The sequence below is a fragment of the Pseudophryne corroboree genome, chromosome 4 (assembly GCF_028390025.1).
Source record: "Pseudophryne corroboree isolate aPseCor3 chromosome 4, aPseCor3.hap2, whole genome shotgun sequence".
NCBI classification, from domain to species: domain Eukaryota; kingdom Metazoa; phylum Chordata; class Amphibia; order Anura; family Myobatrachidae; genus Pseudophryne; species Pseudophryne corroboree.
Genome location: NC_086447.1, coordinates 30,076,261 through 30,097,355, shown reverse-complemented (window position 1 = coordinate 30,097,355; position 21,095 = coordinate 30,076,261). Strand labels below are relative to the sequence as shown.

The window sequence follows — 21,095 nt, the reverse complement described above, 5'->3', positions numbered from 1 at the left end:
TTTTACAAAGTTCACTGAGGTGCCATATGCAAGTAAATCGAAGGTCTTTTCTTTTCTCAGTTTTGATACCACTGTATATCAGTTCAATGGTGCATAAAAACCTTAAGTATGGATGAGCCTAAATCTTGAATTGTGAATGTCATGCAATTTGCCAATTTTGTTTGAATATCTTCCACCAATGGTGCTACAGCGCAGGCTATAAATATCTTTCAAACAGTTGTTGTGATTTCCATATTGGCCACTATATGCATTCGAAAAGAGCTCAAGCTTTGGTGGTATAGTGGTGAGCATAGCTGCCTTCCAAGCTGTTGACCCGGGTTCGATTCCCGGCCAATGCATCCTTTTCCTTATGTGCTGTTTTCGCACTTATAGTTGTTGCTTAAGATATGCTCAGATGACAAGGTCCATAGAAAATGTTAAAATCTTTGTAGAAATCATGATTCCTTCTTAGCAGATGACTTTTGATTCCACCACTGCCTGATTAAAGATTTGTAAATACATTTTACACAGTTCACTGAGGTGCCATTTGCAAGTAAAACGAAGGTCTTTTCTATTCTCAGTTTTTATACCACTGTATATCAGTTCAATGGTGCATAAAAACCTTAAGTATGGATGAGCCTAAATCTTGAATTGTGAATGTCATGCAATTTGCCAATTTTGTTTGAATATCTTCCACCAATGGTGCTACAGCGCAGGCTATAAATATCTTTCAAACAGTTGTTGTGATTTCCATATTGGCCACTATATGCATTGAAAAAGCGCTCAAGCATTGGTGGTATAGTGGTGAGCATAGCTGCCTTCCAAGCAGTTGACCTGGGTTCGATTCCCGGCCAATGCATCCTTTTCCTTATGTGCTGTTTTCGCACTTATAGTTGTTGCTTAAGATATGCTCAGATGACAAGGTCCATAGAAAATGTTAAAATCTTTGTAGAAATCATTATTCCTTCTTAGCAGATGACTTTTGATTCCACCACTGCCTGATTAAAGATTTGTAAATACATTTTACAAAGTTCACTGAGGTGCCATATGCAAGTAAATCGAAGGTCTTTTCTTCTCTCAGTTTTGATACCACTGTATATCAGTTCAATGGTGCATAAAAACCTTAAGTATGTATGAGCCTAAATCTTGAATTGTGAATGTCATGCAATTTGCCAATTTTGTTTGAATATCTTCCACCAATGGTGCTACAGCGCAGGCTATAAATATCTTTCAAACAGTTGTTGTGATTTCCATATTGGCCACTATATGCATTGAAAAAGCGCTCAAGCATTGGTGGTATAGTGGTGAGCATAGCTGCCTTCCAAACAGTTGACCTGGGTTCGATTCCCGGCCAATGCATCCTTTTCCTTTTGTGCTGTTTTCGCACTTATAGTTGTTGCTTAAGATATGCTCAGATGACAAGGTCCATAGAAAATGTTAAAATCTTTGTAGAAATCATTATTCCTTCTTAGCAGATGACTTTTGATTCCACCACTGCCTGATTAAAGATTTGTAAATACATTTTACAAAGTTCACTGAGGTGCCATATGCAAGTAAATCGAAGGTCTTTTCTTTTCTCAGTTTTGATACCACTGTATATCAGTTCAATGGTGCATAAAAACCTTAAGTATGGATGAGCCTAAATCTTGAATTGTGAATGTCATGCAATTTGCCAATTTTGTTTGAATATCTTCCACCAATGGTGCTACAGCGCAGGCTATAAATATCTTTCAAACAGTTGTTGTGATTTCCATATTGGCCACTATATGCATTGAAAAAGCGCTCAAGCATTGGTGGTATAGTGGTGAGCATAACTGCTTTCCAAGCAATTGACTCGGGTTCGATTCCCAGCCAATGCATCCTTTTCCTTATGTGCTGTTTTCGCACTTATAGTTGTTGCTTAAGATATGCTCAGATGACAAGGTCCATAGAAAATGTTAAAATCTTTGTAGAAATCATGATTCCTTCTTAGCAGATGACTTTTGATTCCACCACTGCATGATTAAAGATTTGTAAACACATTTTACAAAGTTCACTGAGGTGCCATATGCAAGTACATCAAAGGTCTTTTCTGTTCTCAGTTTTGATACCACTGTATATCAGTTCAATGGTGCATAAAAACCTTAAGTATGGATGAGCCTAAATCTTGAATTGTGAATGTCATGCAATTTGCCAATTTTGTTTGAATATCTTCCACCAATGGTGCTACAGCGCAGGCTATAAATATCTATCAAACAGTTGTTGTGATTTCCATATTGGCCACTATATGCATTCGAAAAGAGCTCAAGCATTGGTGGTATAGTGGTGAGCATAGCTGCCTTCCAAGCTGTTGACCCGGGTTCGATTCCCGGCCAATGCATCCTTTTCCTTATGTGCTGTTTTCGCACTTATAGTTGTTGCTTAAGATATGCTCAGATGACAAGGTCCATAGAAAATGTTAAAATCTTTGTAGAAATCATTATTCCTTCTTAGCAGATGACTTTTGATTCCACCACTGCCTGATTAAAGATTTGTAAATACATTTTACAAAGTTCACTGAGGTGCCATATGCAAGTAAATCGAAGGTCTTTTCTTTTCTCAGTTTTGATACCACTGTATATCAGTTCAATGGTGCATAAAAACCTTAAGTATGGATGAGCCTAAATCTTGAATTGTGAATGTCATGCAATTTGCCAATTTTGTTTGAATATCTTCCACCAATGGTGCTACAGCGCAGGCTATAAATATCTTTCAAACAGTTGTTGTGATTTCCATATTGGCCACTATATGCATTCGAAAAGAGCTCAAGCATTGGTGGTATAGTGGTGAGCATAGTTGCCTTCCAAGCTGTTGACCCGGGTTCGATTCCCGGCCAATGCATCCTTTTCCTTATGTGCTGTTTTCGCACTTATAGTTGTTGCTTAAGATATGCTCAGATGACAAGGTCCATAGAAAATGTTAAAATCTTTGTAGAAATCATGATTCCTTCTTAGCAGATGACTTTTGATTCCACCACTGCCTGATTAAAGATTTGTAAATACATTTTACACAGTTCACTGAGGTGCCATATGCAAGTAAAACGAAGGTCTTTTCTATTCTCAGTTTTTATACCACTGGATATCAGTTCAATGGTGCATAAAAACCTTAAGTATGGATGAGCCTAAATCTTGAATTTTGAATGTCATGCAATTTGCCAATTTTGTTTGAATATCTTCCACCAATGGTGCTACAGCGCAGGCTATAAATATCTTTCAAACAGTTGTTGTGATTTCCATATTGGCCACTATATGCATTGAAAAAGCGCTCAAGCATTGGTGGTATAGTGGTGAGCATAGCTGCCTTACAAGCAGTTGACCCGGGTTTGATTCCCGGCCAATGCATCCTTTTCCTTATGTGCTGTTTTCGCACTTATAGTTGTTGCTTAAGATATGCTCAGATGACAAGGTCCATAGAAAATGTTAAAATCTTTGTAGAAATCATGATTCCTTCTTAGCAGATGACTTTTGATTCCACCACTGCCTGATTAAAGATTTGTAAATACATTTTACAAAGTTCACTGAGGTGCCATATGCAAGTAAATCAAAGGTCTTTTCTTTTCTCAGTTTTGATACCACTGTATATCAGTTCAATGGTGCATAAAAACCTTAAGTATGGATGAGCCTAAATCTTGAATTGTGAATGTCATGCAATTTGCCAATTTTGTTTGAATATCTTCCACCAATGGTGCTACAGCGCAGGCTATAAATATCTTTCAAACAGTTGTTGTGATTTCCATATTGGCCACTATATGCATTGAAAAAGCGCTCAAGCATTGGTGGTATAGTGGTGAGCATAGCTGCTTTCCAAGCAATTGACTCGGGTTTGATTCCCGGCCAATGCATCCTTTTCCTTATGTGCTGTTTTCGCACTTATAGTTGTTGCTTAAGATATGCTCAGATGACAAGGTCCATAGAAAATGTTAAAATCTTTGTAGAAATCATGATTCCTTCTTAGCAGATGACTTTTGATTCCACCACTGCATGATTAAAGATTTGTAAACACATTTTACAAAGTTTACTGAGGTGCCATATGCAAGTACATCAAAGGTCTTTTCTTTTCTCAGTTTTGATACCACTGTATATCAGTTCAATGGTGCATAAAAACCTTAAGTATGGATGAGCCTAAATCTTGAATTGTGAATGTCATGCAATTTGCCAATTTTGTTTGAATATCTTCCACCAATGGTGCTACAGCGCAGGCTATAAATATCTTTCAAACAGTTGTTGTGATTTCCATATTAGCCACTATATGCATACGAAAAGAGCTCAAGCATTGGTGGCATAGTGGTGAGCATAGCTGCCTTCCAAGCTGTTGACCCGGGTTCGATTCCCGGCCAATGCATCCTTTTCCTTATGTGCTGTTTTCGCACTTATAGTTATTGCTTAAGATATGCTCAGATGACAAGGTCCATAGAAAATGTTAAAATCTTTGTAGAAATCATGATTCCTTCTTAGCAGATGACTTTTGATTCCACCACTGCCTGATTAAAGATTTGTAAATACATTTTACACAGTTCACTGAGGTGCCATATGCAAGTAAAACGAAGGTCTTTTCTATTCTCAGTTTTTATACCACTGTATATCAGTTCAATGGTGCATAAATACCTTAAGTATGGATTAGCCTAAATCTTGAATTGTGAATGTCATGCAATTTGCCAATTTTGTTTGAATATCTTCCACCAATGGTGCTACAGCGCAGGCTATAAATATCTTTCAAACAGTTGTTGTGATTTCCATATTGGCCACTATATGCATTGAAAAAGCGCTCAAGCATTGGTGGTATAGTGGTGAGCATAGCTGCCTTCCAAGCAGTTGACCTGGGTTCGATTCCCGGCCAATGCATCCTTTTCCTTATGTGCTGTTTTCGCACTTATAGTTGTTGCTTAAGATATGCTCAGATGACAAGGTCCATAGAAAATGTTAAAATCTTTGTAGAAATCATTATTCCTTCTTAGCAGATGACTTTTGATTCCACCACTGCCTGATTAAAGATTTGTAAATACATTTTACAAAGTTCACTGAGGTGCCATATGCAAGTAAATCGAAGGTCTTTTCTTTTCTCAGTTTTGATACCACTGTATATCAGTTCAATGGTGCATAAAAACCTTAAGTATGGATGAGCCTAAATCTTGAATTGTGAATGTCATGCAATTTGCCAATTTTGTTTGAATATCTTCCACCAATGGTGCTACAGCGCAGGCTATAAATATCTTTCAAACAGTTGTTGTGATTTCCATATTGGCCACTATATGCATTCGAAAAGAGCTCAAGCATTGGTGGTATAGTGGTGAGCATAGCTGCCTTCCAAGCTGTTGACCCGGGTTCGATTCCCGGCCAATGCATCCTTTTCCTTATGTGCTGTTTTCGCACTTATAGTTGTTGCTTAAGATATGCTCAGATGACAAGGTCCATAGAAAATGTTAAAATCTTTGTAGAAATCATGATTCCTTCTTAGCAGATGACTTTTGATTCCACCACTGCCTGATTAAAGATTTGTAAATACATTTTACACAGTTCACTGAGGTGCCATATGCAAGTAAATCGAAGGTCTTTTCTTTTCTCAGTTTTGATACCACTGTATATCAGTTCAATGGTGCATAAAAACCTTAAGTATGGATGAGCCTAAATCTTGAATTGTGAATGTCATGCAATTTGCCAATTTTGTTTGAATATCTTCCACCAATGGTGCTACAGCGCAGGCTATAAATATCTTTCAAACAGTTGTTGTGATTTCCATATTGGCCACTATATGCATTGAAAAAGCGCTCAAGCATTGGTGGTATAGTGCTGAGCATAGCTGCTTTCCAAGCAATTGACTCGGGTTCGATTCCCGGCCAATGCATCCTTTTCCTTATGTGCTGTTTTCGCACTTATAGTTGTTGCTTAAGATATGCTCAGATGACAAGGTCCATAGAAAATGTTAAAATCTTTGTAGAAATCATGATTCCTTCTTAGCAGATGACTTTTGATTCCACCACTGCCTGATTAAAGATTTGTAAATACATTTTACACAGTTCACTGAGGTGCCATTTGCAAGTAAAACGAAGGTCTTTTCTATTCTCAGTTTTTATACCACTGTATATCAGTTCAATGGTGCATAAAAACCTTAAGTATGGATGAGCCTAAATCTTGAATTGTGAATGTCATGCAATTTGCCAATTTTGTTTGAATATCTTCCACCAATGGTGCTACAGCGCAGGCTATAAATATCTTTCAAACAGTTGTTGTGATTTCCATATTGGCCACTATATGCATTCGAAAAGAGCTCAAGCTTTGGTGGTATAGTGGTGAGCATAGCTGCCTTCCAAGCTGTTGACCCGGGTTCGATTCCCGGCCAATGCATCCTTTTCCTTATGTGCTGTTTTCGCACTTATAGTTGTTGCTTAAGATATGCTCAGATGACAAGGTCCATAGAAAATGTTAAAATCTTTGTAGAAATCATGATTCCTTCTTAGCAGATGACTTTTGATTCCACCACTGCCTGATTAAAGATTTGTAAATACATTTTACACAGTTCACTGAGGTGCCATTTGCAAGTAAAACGAAGGTCTTTTCTATTCTCAGTTTTTATACCACTGTATATCAGTTCAATGGTGCATAAAAACCTTAAGTATGGATGAGCCTAAATCTTGAATTGTGAATGTCATGCAATTTGCCAATTTTGTTTGAATATCTTCCACCAATGGTGCTACAGCGCAGGCTATAAATATCTTTCAAACAGTTGTTGTGATTTCCATATTGGCCACTATATGCATTGAAAAAGCGCTCAAGCATTGGTGGTATAGTGGTGAGCATAGCTGCCTTCCAAGCAGTTGACCTGGGTTCGATTCCCGGCCAATGCATCCTTTTCCTTATGTGCTGTTTTCGCACTTATAGTTGTTGCTTAAGATATGCTCAGATGACAAGGTCCATAGAAAATGTTAAAATCTTTGTAGAAATCATTATTCCTTCTTAGCAGATGACTTTTGATTCCACCACTGCCTGATTAAAGATTTGTAAATACATTTTACAAAGTTCACTGAGGTGCCATATGCAAGTAAATCGAAGGTCTTTTCTTCTCTCAGTTTTGATACCACTGTATATCAGTTCAATGGTGCATAAAAACCTTAAGTATGGATGAGCCTAAATCTTGAATTGTGAATGTCATGCAATTTGCCAATTTTGTTTGAATATCTTCCACCAATGGTGCTACAGCGCAGGCTATAAATATCTTTCAAACAGTTGTTGTGACTTCCATATTGGCCACTATATGCATTGAAAAAGCGCTCAAGCATTGGTGGTATAGTGGTGAGCATAGCTGCCTTCCAAGCAGTTGACCCGGGTTCGATTCCCGGCCAATGCATCCTTTTCCTTATGTGCTGTTTTCGCACTTATAGTTGTTGCTTAAGATATGCTCAGATGACAAGGTCCATAGAAAATGTTAAAATCTTTGTAGAAATCATGATTCCTTCTTAGCAGATGACTTTTGATTCCACCACTGCATGATTAAAGATTTGTAAACACATTTTACAAAGTTCACTGAGGTGTCATATGCAAGTACATCAAAGGTCTTTTCTTTTCTCAGTTTTGATACCACTGTATATCAGTTCAATGGTGCATAAAAACCTTAAGTATGGATGAGCCTAAATCTTGAATTGTGAATGTCATGCAATTTGCCAATTTTGTTTGAATATCTTCCACCAATGGTGCTACAGCGCAGGCTATAAATATCTTTCAAACAGTTGTTGTGATTTCCATATTGGCCACTATATGCATTCGAAAAGAGCTCAAGCATTGGTGGTATAGTGGTGAGCATAGCTGCCTTCCAAGCTGTTGACCCGGGTTCGATTCCCGGCCAATGCATCCTTTTCCTTATGTGCTGTTTTCGCACTTATAGTTATTGCTTAAGATATGCTCAGATGACAAGGTCCATAGAAAATGTTAAAATCTTTGTAGAAATCATTATTCCTTCTTAGCAGATGACTTTTGATTCCACCACTGCCTGATTAAAGATTTGTAAATACATTTTACAAAGTTCACTGAGGTGCCATATGCAAGTAAATCGAAGGTTTTTTCTTTTCTCAGTTTTGATACCACTGTATATCAGTTCAATGGTGCATAAAAACCTTAAGTATGGATGAGCCTAAATCTTGAATTGTGAATGTCATGCAATTTGCCAATTTTGTTTGAATATCTTCCACCAATGGTGCTACAGCGCAGGCTATAAATATCTTTCAAACAGTTGTTGTGATTTCCATATTGGCCACTATATGCAGCATTCGAAAAGAGCTCAAGCATTGGTGGTATAGTGGTGAGCATAGTTGCATTTCAAGCTGTTGACCCGGGTTCGATTCCCGGCCAATGCATCCTTTTCCTTATGTGCTGTTTTCGCACTTATAGTTGTTGCTTAAGATATGCTCAGATGACAAGGTCCATAGAAAATGTTAAAATCTTTGTAGAAATCATGATTCCTTCTTAGCAGATGACTTTTGATTCCACCACTGCCTGATTAAAGATTTGTAAATACATTTTACACAGTTCACTGAGGTGCCATATGCAAGTAAAACGAAGGTCTTTTCTATTCTCAGTTTTTATACCACTGGATATCAGTTCAATGGTGCATAAAAACCTTAAGTATGGATGAGCCTAAATCTTGAATTGTGAATGTCATGCAATTTGCCAATTTTGTTTGAATATCTTCCACCAATGGTGCTACAGCGCAGGCTATAAATATCTTTCAAACAGTTGTTGTGATTTCCATATTGGCCACTATATGCATTGAAAAAGCGCTCAAGCATTGGTGGTATAGTGGTGAGCATAGCTGCCTTACAAGCAGTTGACCCGGGTTTGATTCCCGGCCAATGCATCCTTTTCCTTATGTGCTGTTTTCGCACTTATAGTTGTTGCTTAAGATATGCTCAGATGACAAGGTCCATAGAAAATGTTAAAATCTTTGTAGAAATCATGATTCCTTCTTAGCAGATGACTTTTGATTCCACCACTGCCTGATTAAATATTTGTAAATACATTTTACAAAGTTCACTGAGGTGCCATATGCAAGTAAATCAAAGGTCTTTTCTTTTCTCAGTTTTGATACCACTGTATATCAGTACAATGGTGCATAAAAACCTTAAGTATGGATGAGCCTAAATCTTGAATTGTGAATGTCATGCAATTTGCCAATTTTGTTTGAATATCTTCCACCAATGGTGCTACAGCGCAGGCTATAAATATCTTTCAAACAGTTGTTGTGATTTCCATATTGGCCACTATATGCATTGAAAAAGCGCTCAAGCATTGGTGGTATAGTGGTGAGCATAGCTGCTTTCCAAGCAATTGACTCGGGTTTGATTCCCGGCCAATGCATCCTTTTCCTTATGTGCTGTTTTCGCACTTATAGTTGTTGCTTAAGATATGCTCAGATGACAAGGTCCATAGAAAATGTTAAAATCTTTGTAGAAATCATGATTCCTTCTTAGCAGATGACTTTTGATTCCACCACTGCATGATTAAAGATTTGTAAACACATTTTACAAAGTTCACTGAGGTGCCATATGCAAGTACATCAAAGGTCTTTTCTTTTCTCAGTTTTGATACCACTGTATATCAGTTCAATGGTGCATAAAAACCTTAAGTATGGATGAGCCTAAATCTTGAATTGTGAATGTCATGCAATTTGCCAATTTTGTTTGAATATCTTCCACCAATGGTGCTACAGCGCAGGCTATAAATATCTTTCAAACAGTTGTTGTGATTTCCATATTGGCCACTACATGCATACGAAAAGAGCTCAAGCATTGGTGGCATAGTGGTGAGCATAGCTGCCTTCCAAGCTGTTGACCCGGGTTCGATTCCCGGCCAATGCATCCTTTTCCTTATGTGCTGTTTTCGCATTTATAGTTATTGCTTAAGATATGCTCAGATGACAAGGTCCATAGAAAATGTTAAAATCTTTGTAGAAATCATGATTCCTTCTTAGCAGATGACTTTTGATTCCACCACTGCCTGATTAAAGATTTGTAAATACATTTTACACAGTTCACTGAGGTGCCATATGCAAGTAAAACGAAGGTCTTTTCTATTCTCAGTTTTTATACCACTGTATATCAGTTCAATGGTGCATAAAAACCTTAAGTATGGATTAGCCTAAATCTTGAATTGTGAATGTCATGCAATTTGCCAATTTTGTTTGAATATCTTCCACCAATGGTGCTACAGCGCAGGCTATAAATATCTTTCAAACAGTTGTTGTGATTTCCATATTGGCCACTATATGCATTGAAAAAGCGCTCAAGCATTGGTGGTATAGTGGTGAGCATAGCTGCCTTCCAAGCAGTTGACCTGGGTTCGATTCCCGGCCAATGCATCCTTTTCCTTATGTGCTGTTTTCGCACTTATAGTTGTTGCTTAAGATATGCTCAGATGACAAGGTCCATAGAAAATGTTAAAATCTTTGTAGAAATCATTATTCCTTCTTAGCAGATGACTTTTGATTCCACCACTGCCTGATTAAAGATTTGTAAATACATTTTACAAAGTTCACTGAGGTGCCATATGCAAGTAAATCGAAGGTCTTTTCTTTTCTCAGTTTTGATACCACTGTATATCAGTTCAATGGTGCATAAAAACCTTAAGTATGGATGAGCCTAAATCTTGAATTGTGAATGTCATGCAATTTGCCAATTTTGTTTGAATATCTTCCACCAATGGTGCTACAGCGCAGGCTATAAATATCTTTCAAACAGTTGTTGTGATTTCCATATTGGCCACTATATGCATTCGAAAAGAGCTCAAGCATTGGTGGTATAGTGGTGAGCATAGCTGCCTTCCAAGCTGTTGACCCGGGTTCGATTCCCGGCCAATGCATCCTTTTCCTTATGTGCTGTTTTCGCACTTATAGTTGTTGCTTAAGATATGCTCAGATGACAAGGTCCATAGAAAATGTTAAAATCTTTGTAGAAATCATGATTCCTTCTTAGCAGATGACTTTTGATTCCACCACTGCCTGATTAAAGATTTGTAAATACATTTTACACAGTTCACTGAGGTGCCATTTGCAAGTAAAACGAAGGTCTTTTCTATTCTCAGTTTTTATACCACTGTATATCAGTTCAATGGTGCATAAAAACCTTAAGTATGGATGAGCCTAAATCTTGAATTGTGAATGTCATGCAATTTGCCAATTTTGTTTGAATATCTTCCACCAATGGTGCTACAGCGCAGGCTATAAATATCTTTCAAACAGTTGTTGTGATTTCCATATTGGCCACTATATGCATTGAAAAAGCGCTCAAGCATTGGTGGTATAGTGGTGAGCATAGCTGCCTTCCAAGCAGTTGACCTGGGTTCGATTCCCGGCCAATGCATCCTTTTCCTTATGTGCTGTTTTCGCACTTATAGTTGTTGCTTAAGATATGCTCAGATGACAAGGTCCATAGAAAATGTTAAAATCTTTGTAGAAATCATTATTCCTTCTTAGCAGATGACTTTTGATTCCACCACTGCCTGATTAAAGATTTGTAAATACATTTTACAAAGTTCACTGAGGTGCCATATGCAAGTAAATCGAAGGTCTTTTCTTTTCTCAGTTTTGATACCACTGTATATCAGTTCAATGGTGCATAAAAACCTTAAGTATGGATGAGCCTAAATCTTGAATTGTGAATGTCATGCAATTTGCCAATTTTGTTTGAATATCTTCCACCAATGGTGCTACAGCGCAGGCTATAAATATCTTTCAAACAGTTGTTGTGATTTCCATATTGGCCACTATATGCATTGAAAAAGCGCTCAAGCATTGGTGGTATAGTGGTGAGCATAGCTGCCTTCCAAGCAGTTGACCCGGGTTCGATTCCCGGCCAATGCATCCTTTTCCTTATGTGCTGTTTTCGCACTTATAGTTGTTGCTTAAGATATGCTCAGATGACAAGGTCCATAGAAAATGTTAAAATCTTTGTAGAAATCATAATTCCTTCTTAGCAGATGACTTTTGATTCCACCACTGCCTGATTAAAGATTTGTAAATACATTTTACAAAGTTCACTGAGGTGCCATATACAAGTAAATCGAAGGTCTTTTCTTTTCTCAGTTTTGATACCACTGTATATCAGTTCAATGGTGCATAAAAACCTTAAGTATGGATGAGCCTAAATCTTGAATTGTGAATGTCATGCAATTTGCCAATTTTGTTTGAATATCTTCCACCAATGGTGCTACAGCGCAGGCTATAAATATCTTTCAAACAGTTGTTGTGATTTCCATATTGGCCACTATATGCATTGAAAAAGCGCTCAAGCATTGGTGGTATAGTGGTGAGCATAGCTGCCTTCCAAGCAGTTGACCTGGGTTCGATTCCCGGCCAATGCATCCTTTTCCTTATGTGCTGTTTTCGCACTTATAGTTGTTGTTTAAGATATGCTCAGATGACAAGGTCCATAGAAAATGTTAAAATCTTTGTAGAAATCATTATTCCTTCTTAGCAGATGACTTTTGATTCCACCACTGCCTGATTAAAGATTTGTAAATACATTTTACAAAGTTCACTGAGGTGCCATATGCAAGTAAATCAAAGGTCTTTTCTTTTCTCAGTTTTGATACCACTGTATATCAGTTCAATGGTGCATAAAAACCTTAAGTATGGATGAGCCTAAATCTTGAATTGTGAATGTCATGCAATTTGCCAATTTTGTTTGAATATCTTCCACCAATGGTGCTACAGCGCAGGCTATAAATATCTTTCAAACAGTTGTTGTGATTTCCATATTGGCCACTATATGCATTCGAAAAGAGCTCAAGCATTGGTGGTATAGTGGTGAGCATAGCTGCCTTCCAAGCTGTTGACCCGGGTTCGATTCCCGGCCAATGCATCCTTTTCCTTATGTGCTGTTTTCGCACTTATAGTTGTTGCTTAAGATATGCTCAGATGACAAGGTCCATAGAAAATGTTAAAATCTTTGTAGAAATCATGATTCCTTCTTAGCAGATGACTTTTGATTCCACCACTGCCTGATTAAAGATTTGTAAATACATTTTACACAGTTCACTGAGGTGCCATATGCAAGTAAATCGAAGGTCTTTTCTTTTCTCAGTTTTGATACCACTGTATATCAGTTCAATGGTGCATAAAAACCTTAAGTATGGATGAGCCTAAATCTTGAATTGTGAATGTCATGCAATTTGCCAATTTTGTTTGAATATCTTCCACCAATGGTGCTACAGCGCAGGCTATAAATATCTTTCAAACAGTTGTTGTGATTTCCATATTGGCCACTATATGCATTGAAAAAGCGCTCAAGCATTGGTGGTATAGTGGTGAGCATAGCTGCCTTCCAAGCAGTTGACCCGGGTTCGATTCCCGGCCAATGCATCCTTTTCCTTATGTGCTGTTTTCGCACTTATAGTTGTTGCTTAAGATATGCTCAGATGACAAGGTCCATAGAAAATGTTAAAATCTTTGTAGAAATCATGATTCCTTCTTAGCAGATGACTTTTGATTCCACCACTGCCTGATTAAAGATTTGTAAATACATTTTACAAAGTTCACTGAGGTGCCATATGCAAGTAAATCGAAGGTCTTTTCTTTTCTCAGTTTTGATACCACTGTATATCAGTTCAATGGTGCATAAAAACCTTAAGTATGGATGAGCCTAAATCTTGAATTGTGAATGTCATGCAATTTGCCAATTTTGTTTGAATATCTTCCACCAATGGTGCTACAGCGCAGGCTATAAATATCTTTCAAACAGTTGTTGTGATTTCCATATTGGCCACTATATGCATTGAAAAAGCGCTCAAGCATTGGTGGTATAGTGGTGAGCATAGCTGCCTTCCAAGCAGTTGACCTGGGTTCGATTCCCGGCCAATGCATCCTTTTCCTTATGTGCTGTTTTCGCACTTATAGTTGTTGCTTAAGATATGCTCAGATGACAAGGTCCATAGAAAATGTTAAAATCTTTGTAGAAATCATTATTCCTTCTTAGCAGATGACTTTTGATTCCACCACTGCCTGATTAAAGATTTGTAAATACATTTTACAAAGTTCACTGAGGTGCCATATGCAAGTAAATCAAAGGTCTTTTCTTTTCTCAGTTTTGATACCACTGTATATCAGTTCAATGGTGCATAAAAACCTTAAGTATGGATGAGCCTAAATCTTGAATTGTGAATGTCATGCAATTTGCCAATTTTGTTTGAATATCTTCCACCAATGGTGCTACAGCGCAGGCTATAAATATCTTTCAAACAGTTGTTGTGATTTCCATATTGGCCACTATATGCATTCGAAAAGAGCTCAAGCATTGGTGGTATAGTGGTGAGCATAGCTGCCTTCCAAGCTGTTGACCCGGGTTCGATTCCCGGCCAAAGCATCCTTTTCCTTATGTGCTGTTTTCGCACTTATAGTTGTTGCTTAAGATATGCTCAGATGACAAGGTCCATAGAAAATGTTAAAATCTTTGTAGAAATCATGATTCCTTCTTAGCAGATGACTTTTGATTCCACCACTGCCTGATTAAAGATTTGTAAATACATTTTACACAGTTCACTGAGGTGCCATTTGCAAGTAAAACGAAGGTCTTTTCTATTCTCAGTTTTTATACCACTGTATATCAGTTCAATGGTGCATAAAAACCTTAAGTATGGATGAGCCTAAATCTTGAATTGTGAATGTCATGCAATTTGCCAATTTTGTTTGAATATCTTCCACCAATGGTGCTACAGCGCAGGCTATAAATATCTTTCAAACAGTTGTTGTGATTTCCATATTGGCCACTATATGCATTGAAAAAGCCCTCAAGCATTGGTGGTATAGTGGTGAGCATAGCTGCCTTCCAAGCAGTTGACCTGGGTTCGATTCACGGCCAATGCATCCTTTTCCTTATGTGCTGTTTTCGCACTTATAGTTGTTGCTTAAGATATGCTCAGATGACAAGGTCCATAGAAAATGTTAAAATCTTTGTAGAAATCATTATTCCTTCTTAGCAGATGACTTTTGATTCCACCACTGCCTGATTAAAGATTTGTAAATACATTTTACAAAGTTCACTGAGGTGCCATATGCAAGTAAATCAAAGGTCTTTTCTTTTCTCAGTTTTGATACCACTGTATATCAGTTCAATGGTGCATAAAAACCTTAAGTATGGATGAGCCTAAATCTTGAATTGTGAATGTCATGCAATTTGCCAATTTTGTTTGAATATCTTCCACCAATGGTGCTACAGCGCAGGCTATAAATATCTTTCAAACAGTTGTTGTGATTTCCATATTGGCCACTATATGCATTGAAAAAGCGCTCACGCATTGGTGGTAAAGTGGTGAGCATAGCTGCTTTCCAAGCAATTGACTCGGGTTTGATTCCCGGCCAATGCATCCTTTTCCTTATGTGCTGTTTTCGCACTTATAGTTGTTGCTTAAGATATGCTCAGATGACAAGGTCCATAGAAAATGTTAAAATCTTTGTAGAAATCATGATTCCTTCTTAGCAGATGACTTTTGATTCCACCACTGCATGATTAAAGATTTGTAAACACATTTTACAAAGTTCACTGAGGTGCCATATGCAAGTACATCAAAGGTCTTTTCTTTTCTCAGTTTTGATACCACTGTATATCAGTTCAATGGTGCATAAAAACCTTAAGTATGGATGAGCCTAAATCTTGAATTGTGAATGTCATGCAATTTGCCAATTTTGTTTGAATATCTTCCACCAATGGTGCTACAGCGCAGGCTATAAATATCTTTCAAACAGTTGTTGTGATTTCCATATTAGCCACTATATGCATACGAAAAGAGCTCAAGCATTGGTGGCATAGTGGTGAGCATAGCTGCCTTCCAAGCTGTTGACCCGGGTTCGATTCCCGGCCAATGCATCCTTTTCCTTATGTGCTGTTTTCGCACCTATAGTTATTGCTTAAGATATGCTCAGATGACAAGGTCCATAGAAAATGTTAAAATCTTTGTAGAAATCATGATTCCTTCTTAGCAGATGACTTTTGATTCCACCACTGCCTGATTAAAGATTTGTAAATACATTTTACACAGTTCACTGAGGTGCCATATGCAAGTAAAACGAAGGTCTTTTCTATTCTCAGTTTTTATACCACTGTATATCAGTTCAATGGTGCATAAAAACCTTAAGTATGGATGAGCCTAAATCTTGAATTGTGAATGTCATGCAATTTGCCAATTTTGTTTGAATATCTTCCACCAATGGTGCTACAGCGCAGGCTATAAATATCTTTCAAACAGTTGTTGTGATTTCCATATTGGCCACTATATGCATTCGAAAAGAGCTCAAGCATTGGTGGTATAGTGGTGAGCATAGCTGCCTTCCAAGCTGTTGACCCGGGTTCGATTCCCGGCCAATGCATCCTTTTCCTTATGTGCTGTTTTCGCACTTATAGTTGTTGCTTAAGATATGCTCAGATGACAAGGTCCATAGAAAATGTTAAAATCTTTGTAGAAATCATGATTCCTTCTTAGCAGATGACTTTTGATTCCACCACTGCCTGATTAAAGATTTGTAAATACATTTTACACAGTTCACTGAGGTGCCATTTGCAAGTAAAACGAAGGTCTTTTCTATTCTCAGTTTTTATACCACTGTATATCAGTTCAATGGTGCATAAAAACCTTAAGTATGGATGAGCCTAAATCTTGAATTGTGAATGTCATGCAATTTGCCAATTTTGTTTGAATATCTTCCACCAATGGTGCTACAGCGCAGGCTATAAATATCTTTCAAACAGTTGTTGTGATTTCCATATTGGCCACTATATGCATTGAAAAAGCGCTCAAGCATTGGTGGTATAGTGGTGAGCATAGCTGCCTTCCAAGCAGTTGACCTGGGTTCGATTCCCGGCCAATGCATCCTTTTCCTTATGTGCTGTTTTCGCACTTATAGTTGTTGCTTAAGATATGCTCAGATGACAAGGTCCATAGAAAATGTTAAAATCTTTGTAGAAATCATTATTCCTTCTTAGCAGATGACTTTTGATTCCACCACTGCCTGATTAAAGATTTGTAAATACATTTTACAAAGTTCACTGAGGTGCCATATGCAAGTAAATCGAAGGTCTTTTCTTTTCTCAGTTTTGATACCACTGTATATCAGTTCAATGGTGCATAAAAACCTTAAGTATGGATGAGCCTAAATCTTGAATTGTGAATGTCATGCAATTTGCCAATTTTGTTTGAATATCTTCCACCAATGGTGCTACAGCGCAGGCTATAAATATCTTTCAAACAGTTGTTGTGATTTCCATATTGGCCACTATATGCATTGAAAAAGCGCTCAAGCATTGGTGGTATAGTGGTGAGCATAGCTGCCTTCCAAGCAGTTGACCTGGGTTCGATTCCCGGCCAATGCATCCTTTTCCTTATGTGCTGTTTTCGCACTTATAGTTGTTGCTTAAGATATGCTCAGATGACAAGGTCCATAGAAAATGTTAAAATCTTTGTAGAAATCATTATTCCTTCTTAGCAGATGACTTTTGATTCCACCACTGCCTGATTAAAGATTTGTAAATACATTTTACAAAGTTCACTGAGGTGCCATATGCAAGTAAATCAAAGGTCTTTTCTTTTCTCAGTTTTGATACCACTGTATATCAGTTCAATGGTGCATAAAAACCTTAAGTATGGATGAGCCTAAATCTTGAATTGTGAATGTCATGCAATTTGCCAATTTTGTTTGAATATCTTCCACCAATGGTGCTACAGCGCAGGCTATAAATATCTTTCAAACAGTTGTTGTGATTTCCATATTGGCCACTATATGCATTGAAAAAGCGCTCAAGCATTGGTGGTATAGTGGTGAGCATAGCTGCTTTCCAAGCAATTGACTCGGGTTTGATTCCCGGCCAATGCATCCTTTTCCTTATGTGCTGTTTTCGCACTTATAGTTGTTGCTTAAGATATGCTCAGATGACAAGGTCCATAGAAAATGTTAAAATCTTTGTAGAAATCATGATTCCTTCTTAGCAGATGACTTTTGATTCCACCACTGCATGATTAAAGATTTGTAAACACATTTTACAAAGTTCACTGAGGTGCCATATGCAAGTACATCAAAGGTCTTTTCTTTTCTCAGTTTTGATACCACTGTATATCAGTTCAATGGTGCATAAAAACCTTAAGTATGGATGAGCCTAAATCTTGAATTGTGAATGTCATGCAATTTGCCAATTTTGTTTGAATATCTTCCACCAATGGTGCTACAGCGCAGGCTATAAATATCTTTCAAACAGTTGTTGTGATTTCCATATTAGCCACTATATGCATACGAAAAGAGCTCAAGCATTGGTTTCATAGTGGTGAGCATAGCTGCCTTCCAAGCTGTTGACCCGGGTTCGATTCCCGGCCAATGCATCCTTTTCCTTATGTGCTGTTTTCGCACTTATAGTTATTGCTTAAGATATGCTCAGATGACAAGGTCCATAGAAAATGTTAAAATCTTTGTAGAAATCATGATTCCTTCTTAGCAGATGACTTTTGATTCCACCACTGCCTGATTAAAGATTTGTAAATACATTTTACACAGTTCACTGAGGTGCCATATGCAAGTAAAACGAAGGTCTTTTCTATTCTCAGTTTTTATACCACTGTATATCAGTTCAATGGTGCATAAAAACCTTAAGTATGGATTAGCCTAAATCTTGAATTGTGAATGTCATGCAATTTGCCAATTTTGTTTGAATATCTTCCACCAATGGTGCTACAGCGCAGGCTATAAATATCTTTCAAACAGTTGTTGTGATTTCCATATTGGCCACTATATGCATTGAAAAAGCGCTCAAGCATTGGTGGTATAGTGGTGAGCATAGCTGCCTTCCAAGCAGTTGACCTGGGTTCGATTCCCGGCCAATGCATCCTTTTCCTTATGTGCTGTTTTCGCACTTATAGTTGTTGCTTAAGATATGCTCAGATGACAAGGTCCATAGAAAATGTTAAAATCTTTGTAGAAATCATTATTCCTTCTTAGCAGATGACTTTTGATTCCACCACTGCCTGATTAAAGATTTGTAAATACATTTTACAAAGTTCACTGAGGTGCCATATGCAAGTAAATCGAAGGTCTTTTCTTTTCTCAGTTTTGATACCACTGTATATCAGTTCAATGGTGCATAAAAACCTTAAGTATGGATGAGCCTAAATCTTGAATTGTGAATGTCATGCAATTTGCCAATTTTGTTTGAATATCTTCCACCAATGGTGCTACAGCGCAGGCTATAAATATCTTTCAAACAGTTGTTGTGATTTCCATATTGGCCACTATATGCATTCGAAAAGAGCTCAAGCATTGGTGGTATAGTGGTGAGCATAGCTGCCTTCCAAGCTGTTGACCCGGGTTCGATTCCCGGCCAATGCATCCTTTTCCTTATGTGCTGTTTTCGCACTTATAGTTGTTGCTTAAGATATGCTCAGATGACAAGGTCCATAGAAAATGTAAAAATCTTTGTAGAAATCATGATTCCTTCTTAGCAGATGACTTTTGATTCCACCACTGCCTGATTAAAGATTTGTAAATACATTTTACACAGTTCACTGAGGTGCCATTTGCAAGTAAAACGAAGGTCTTTTCTATTCTCAGTTTTTATACCACTGTATATCAGTTCAATGGTGCATAAAAACCTTAAGTATGGATGAGCCTAAATCTTGAATTGTGAATGTCATGCAATTTGCCAATTTTGTTTGAATATCTTCCACCAATGGTGCTACAGCGCAGGCTATAAATATCTTTCAAACAGTTGTTGTGATTTCCATATTGGCCACTATATGCATTGAAAAAGCGCTCAAGCATTGGTGGTATAGTGGTGAGCATAGCTGCCTTCCAAGCAGTTGACCTGGGTTCGATTCCCGGCCAATGCATCCTTTTCCTTATGTGCTGTTTTCGCACTTATAGTTGTTGCTTAAGATATGCTCAGATGACAAGGTCCATAGAAAATGTTAAAATCTTTGTAGAAATCATTATTCCTTCTTAGCAGATGACTTTTGATTCCACCACTGCCTGATTAAAGATTTGTAAATACATTTTACAAAGTTCACTGAGGTGCCATATGCAAGTAAATCGAAGGTCTTTTCTTTTCTCAGTTTTGATACCACTGTATATCAGTTCAATGGTGCATAAAAACCTTAAGTATGGATGAGCCTAAATCTTGAATTGTGAATGTCATGCAATTTGCCAATTTTGTTTGAATATCTTCCACCAATGGTGCTACAGCGCAGGCTATAAATATCTTTCAAACAGTTGTTGTGATTTCCATATTGGCCACTATATGCATTGAAAAAGCGCTCAAGCATTGGAGGTATAGTGGTGAGCATAGCTGCCTTCCAAGCAGTTGACCCGGGTTTGATTCCCGGCCAATGCATCCTTTTCCTTATGTGCTGTTTTCGCACTTATAGTTGTTGCTTAAGATATGCTCAGATGACAAGGTCCATAGAAAATGTTAAAATCTTTGTAGAAATCATGATTCCTTCTTAGCAGATGACTTTTGATTCCACCACTGCCTGATTAAAGATTTGTAAATACATTTTACAAAGTTCACTGAGGTGCCATATGCAAGTAAATCGAAGGTCTTTTCTTTTCTCAGTTTTGATACCACTGTATATCAGTTCAATGGTGCATAAAAACCTTAAGTATGGATGAGCCTAAATCTTGAATTGTGAATGTCATGCAATTTGCCAATTTTGTTTGAATATCTTCCACCAATGGTGCTACAGCGCAGGCTATAAATATCTTTCAAACAGTTGTTGTGATTTCCATATTGGCCACTATATGCATTGAAAAAGCGCTCAAGCATTGGTGGTATAGTGGTGAGCATAGCTGCCTTCCAAGCAGTTGACCTGGGTTCTATTCCCGGCCAATGCATCCTTTTCCTTATGTGCTGTTTTCGCACTTATAGTTGTTGCTTAAGATATGCTCAGATGACAAGGTCCATAGAAAATGTTAAAATCTTTGTAGAAATCATTATTCCTTCTTAGCAGATGACTTTTGATTCCACCACTGCCTGATTAAAGATTTGTAAATACATTTTACAAAGTTCACTGAGGTGCCATATGCAAGTAAATCAAAGGTCTTTTCTTTTCTCAGTTTTGATACCACTGTATATCAGTTCAATGGTG

The 21,095-nt window shown here is 37.6% G+C and overlaps 32 non-coding genes across 32 annotated transcripts; all 32 read left to right on the top strand.

The window, feature by feature from the left end:
- The first annotated feature begins 266 nt into the window (after positions 1 to 266).
- On the top strand, positions 267 to 338 carry TRNAG-UCC (transfer RNA glycine (anticodon UCC)). Its single transcript has one exon. It is a non-coding gene; the product is annotated as a tRNA-Gly (tRNA).
- A 428-nt stretch (positions 339 to 766) lies between these two features.
- On the top strand, positions 767 to 838 carry TRNAG-UCC (transfer RNA glycine (anticodon UCC)). The gene has a single exon. It is a non-coding gene; the product is annotated as a tRNA-Gly (tRNA).
- A 428-nt stretch (positions 839 to 1,266) lies between these two features.
- On the top strand, positions 1,267 to 1,338 carry TRNAG-UCC (transfer RNA glycine (anticodon UCC)). The gene has a single exon. It is a non-coding gene; the product is annotated as a tRNA-Gly (tRNA).
- Positions 1,339 to 2,266: 928 nt separating this feature from the next.
- Positions 2,267 to 2,338, top strand: TRNAG-UCC (transfer RNA glycine (anticodon UCC)). The gene has a single exon. It is a non-coding gene; the product is annotated as a tRNA-Gly (tRNA).
- Positions 2,339 to 2,766: 428 nt separating this feature from the next.
- TRNAG-UCC (transfer RNA glycine (anticodon UCC)) lies at positions 2,767 to 2,838 on the top strand. The gene has a single exon. It is a non-coding gene; the product is annotated as a tRNA-Gly (tRNA).
- Positions 2,839 to 3,266: 428 nt separating this feature from the next.
- On the top strand, positions 3,267 to 3,338 carry TRNAV-UAC (transfer RNA valine (anticodon UAC)). The gene has a single exon. It is a non-coding gene; the product is annotated as a tRNA-Val (tRNA).
- Positions 3,339 to 4,266: 928 nt separating this feature from the next.
- TRNAG-UCC (transfer RNA glycine (anticodon UCC)) lies at positions 4,267 to 4,338 on the top strand. The gene has a single exon. It is a non-coding gene; the product is annotated as a tRNA-Gly (tRNA).
- A 428-nt stretch (positions 4,339 to 4,766) lies between these two features.
- Positions 4,767 to 4,838, top strand: TRNAG-UCC (transfer RNA glycine (anticodon UCC)). Its single transcript has one exon. It is a non-coding gene; the product is annotated as a tRNA-Gly (tRNA).
- Positions 4,839 to 5,266: 428 nt separating this feature from the next.
- Positions 5,267 to 5,338, top strand: TRNAG-UCC (transfer RNA glycine (anticodon UCC)). Its single transcript has one exon. It is a non-coding gene; the product is annotated as a tRNA-Gly (tRNA).
- A 928-nt stretch (positions 5,339 to 6,266) lies between these two features.
- On the top strand, positions 6,267 to 6,338 carry TRNAG-UCC (transfer RNA glycine (anticodon UCC)). The gene has a single exon. It is a non-coding gene; the product is annotated as a tRNA-Gly (tRNA).
- Positions 6,339 to 6,766: 428 nt separating this feature from the next.
- Positions 6,767 to 6,838, top strand: TRNAG-UCC (transfer RNA glycine (anticodon UCC)). Its single transcript has one exon. It is a non-coding gene; the product is annotated as a tRNA-Gly (tRNA).
- A 428-nt stretch (positions 6,839 to 7,266) lies between these two features.
- TRNAG-UCC (transfer RNA glycine (anticodon UCC)) lies at positions 7,267 to 7,338 on the top strand. The gene has a single exon. It is a non-coding gene; the product is annotated as a tRNA-Gly (tRNA).
- Positions 7,339 to 7,766: 428 nt separating this feature from the next.
- On the top strand, positions 7,767 to 7,838 carry TRNAG-UCC (transfer RNA glycine (anticodon UCC)). Its single transcript has one exon. It is a non-coding gene; the product is annotated as a tRNA-Gly (tRNA).
- Positions 7,839 to 8,269: 431 nt separating this feature from the next.
- TRNAE-UUC (transfer RNA glutamic acid (anticodon UUC)) lies at positions 8,270 to 8,341 on the top strand. Its single transcript has one exon. It is a non-coding gene; the product is annotated as a tRNA-Glu (tRNA).
- A 428-nt stretch (positions 8,342 to 8,769) lies between these two features.
- TRNAV-UAC (transfer RNA valine (anticodon UAC)) lies at positions 8,770 to 8,841 on the top strand. Its single transcript has one exon. It is a non-coding gene; the product is annotated as a tRNA-Val (tRNA).
- A 928-nt stretch (positions 8,842 to 9,769) lies between these two features.
- On the top strand, positions 9,770 to 9,841 carry TRNAG-UCC (transfer RNA glycine (anticodon UCC)). Its single transcript has one exon. It is a non-coding gene; the product is annotated as a tRNA-Gly (tRNA).
- Positions 9,842 to 10,269: 428 nt separating this feature from the next.
- TRNAG-UCC (transfer RNA glycine (anticodon UCC)) lies at positions 10,270 to 10,341 on the top strand. Its single transcript has one exon. It is a non-coding gene; the product is annotated as a tRNA-Gly (tRNA).
- Positions 10,342 to 10,769: 428 nt separating this feature from the next.
- TRNAG-UCC (transfer RNA glycine (anticodon UCC)) lies at positions 10,770 to 10,841 on the top strand. The gene has a single exon. It is a non-coding gene; the product is annotated as a tRNA-Gly (tRNA).
- Positions 10,842 to 11,269: 428 nt separating this feature from the next.
- Positions 11,270 to 11,341, top strand: TRNAG-UCC (transfer RNA glycine (anticodon UCC)). Its single transcript has one exon. It is a non-coding gene; the product is annotated as a tRNA-Gly (tRNA).
- Positions 11,342 to 11,769: 428 nt separating this feature from the next.
- On the top strand, positions 11,770 to 11,841 carry TRNAG-UCC (transfer RNA glycine (anticodon UCC)). Its single transcript has one exon. It is a non-coding gene; the product is annotated as a tRNA-Gly (tRNA).
- A 428-nt stretch (positions 11,842 to 12,269) lies between these two features.
- On the top strand, positions 12,270 to 12,341 carry TRNAG-UCC (transfer RNA glycine (anticodon UCC)). Its single transcript has one exon. It is a non-coding gene; the product is annotated as a tRNA-Gly (tRNA).
- A 428-nt stretch (positions 12,342 to 12,769) lies between these two features.
- Positions 12,770 to 12,841, top strand: TRNAG-UCC (transfer RNA glycine (anticodon UCC)). Its single transcript has one exon. It is a non-coding gene; the product is annotated as a tRNA-Gly (tRNA).
- Positions 12,842 to 13,269: 428 nt separating this feature from the next.
- TRNAG-UCC (transfer RNA glycine (anticodon UCC)) lies at positions 13,270 to 13,341 on the top strand. The gene has a single exon. It is a non-coding gene; the product is annotated as a tRNA-Gly (tRNA).
- Positions 13,342 to 13,769: 428 nt separating this feature from the next.
- TRNAG-UCC (transfer RNA glycine (anticodon UCC)) lies at positions 13,770 to 13,841 on the top strand. Its single transcript has one exon. It is a non-coding gene; the product is annotated as a tRNA-Gly (tRNA).
- A 928-nt stretch (positions 13,842 to 14,769) lies between these two features.
- On the top strand, positions 14,770 to 14,841 carry TRNAG-UCC (transfer RNA glycine (anticodon UCC)). The gene has a single exon. It is a non-coding gene; the product is annotated as a tRNA-Gly (tRNA).
- A 928-nt stretch (positions 14,842 to 15,769) lies between these two features.
- Positions 15,770 to 15,841, top strand: TRNAG-UCC (transfer RNA glycine (anticodon UCC)). The gene has a single exon. It is a non-coding gene; the product is annotated as a tRNA-Gly (tRNA).
- Positions 15,842 to 16,269: 428 nt separating this feature from the next.
- On the top strand, positions 16,270 to 16,341 carry TRNAG-UCC (transfer RNA glycine (anticodon UCC)). Its single transcript has one exon. It is a non-coding gene; the product is annotated as a tRNA-Gly (tRNA).
- A 428-nt stretch (positions 16,342 to 16,769) lies between these two features.
- On the top strand, positions 16,770 to 16,841 carry TRNAG-UCC (transfer RNA glycine (anticodon UCC)). Its single transcript has one exon. It is a non-coding gene; the product is annotated as a tRNA-Gly (tRNA).
- A 428-nt stretch (positions 16,842 to 17,269) lies between these two features.
- TRNAG-UCC (transfer RNA glycine (anticodon UCC)) lies at positions 17,270 to 17,341 on the top strand. The gene has a single exon. It is a non-coding gene; the product is annotated as a tRNA-Gly (tRNA).
- Positions 17,342 to 18,769: 1,428 nt separating this feature from the next.
- TRNAG-UCC (transfer RNA glycine (anticodon UCC)) lies at positions 18,770 to 18,841 on the top strand. The gene has a single exon. It is a non-coding gene; the product is annotated as a tRNA-Gly (tRNA).
- A 428-nt stretch (positions 18,842 to 19,269) lies between these two features.
- Positions 19,270 to 19,341, top strand: TRNAG-UCC (transfer RNA glycine (anticodon UCC)). The gene has a single exon. It is a non-coding gene; the product is annotated as a tRNA-Gly (tRNA).
- Positions 19,342 to 19,769: 428 nt separating this feature from the next.
- Positions 19,770 to 19,841, top strand: TRNAG-UCC (transfer RNA glycine (anticodon UCC)). Its single transcript has one exon. It is a non-coding gene; the product is annotated as a tRNA-Gly (tRNA).
- The last annotated feature ends 1,254 nt before the right edge of the window (positions 19,842 to 21,095 follow it).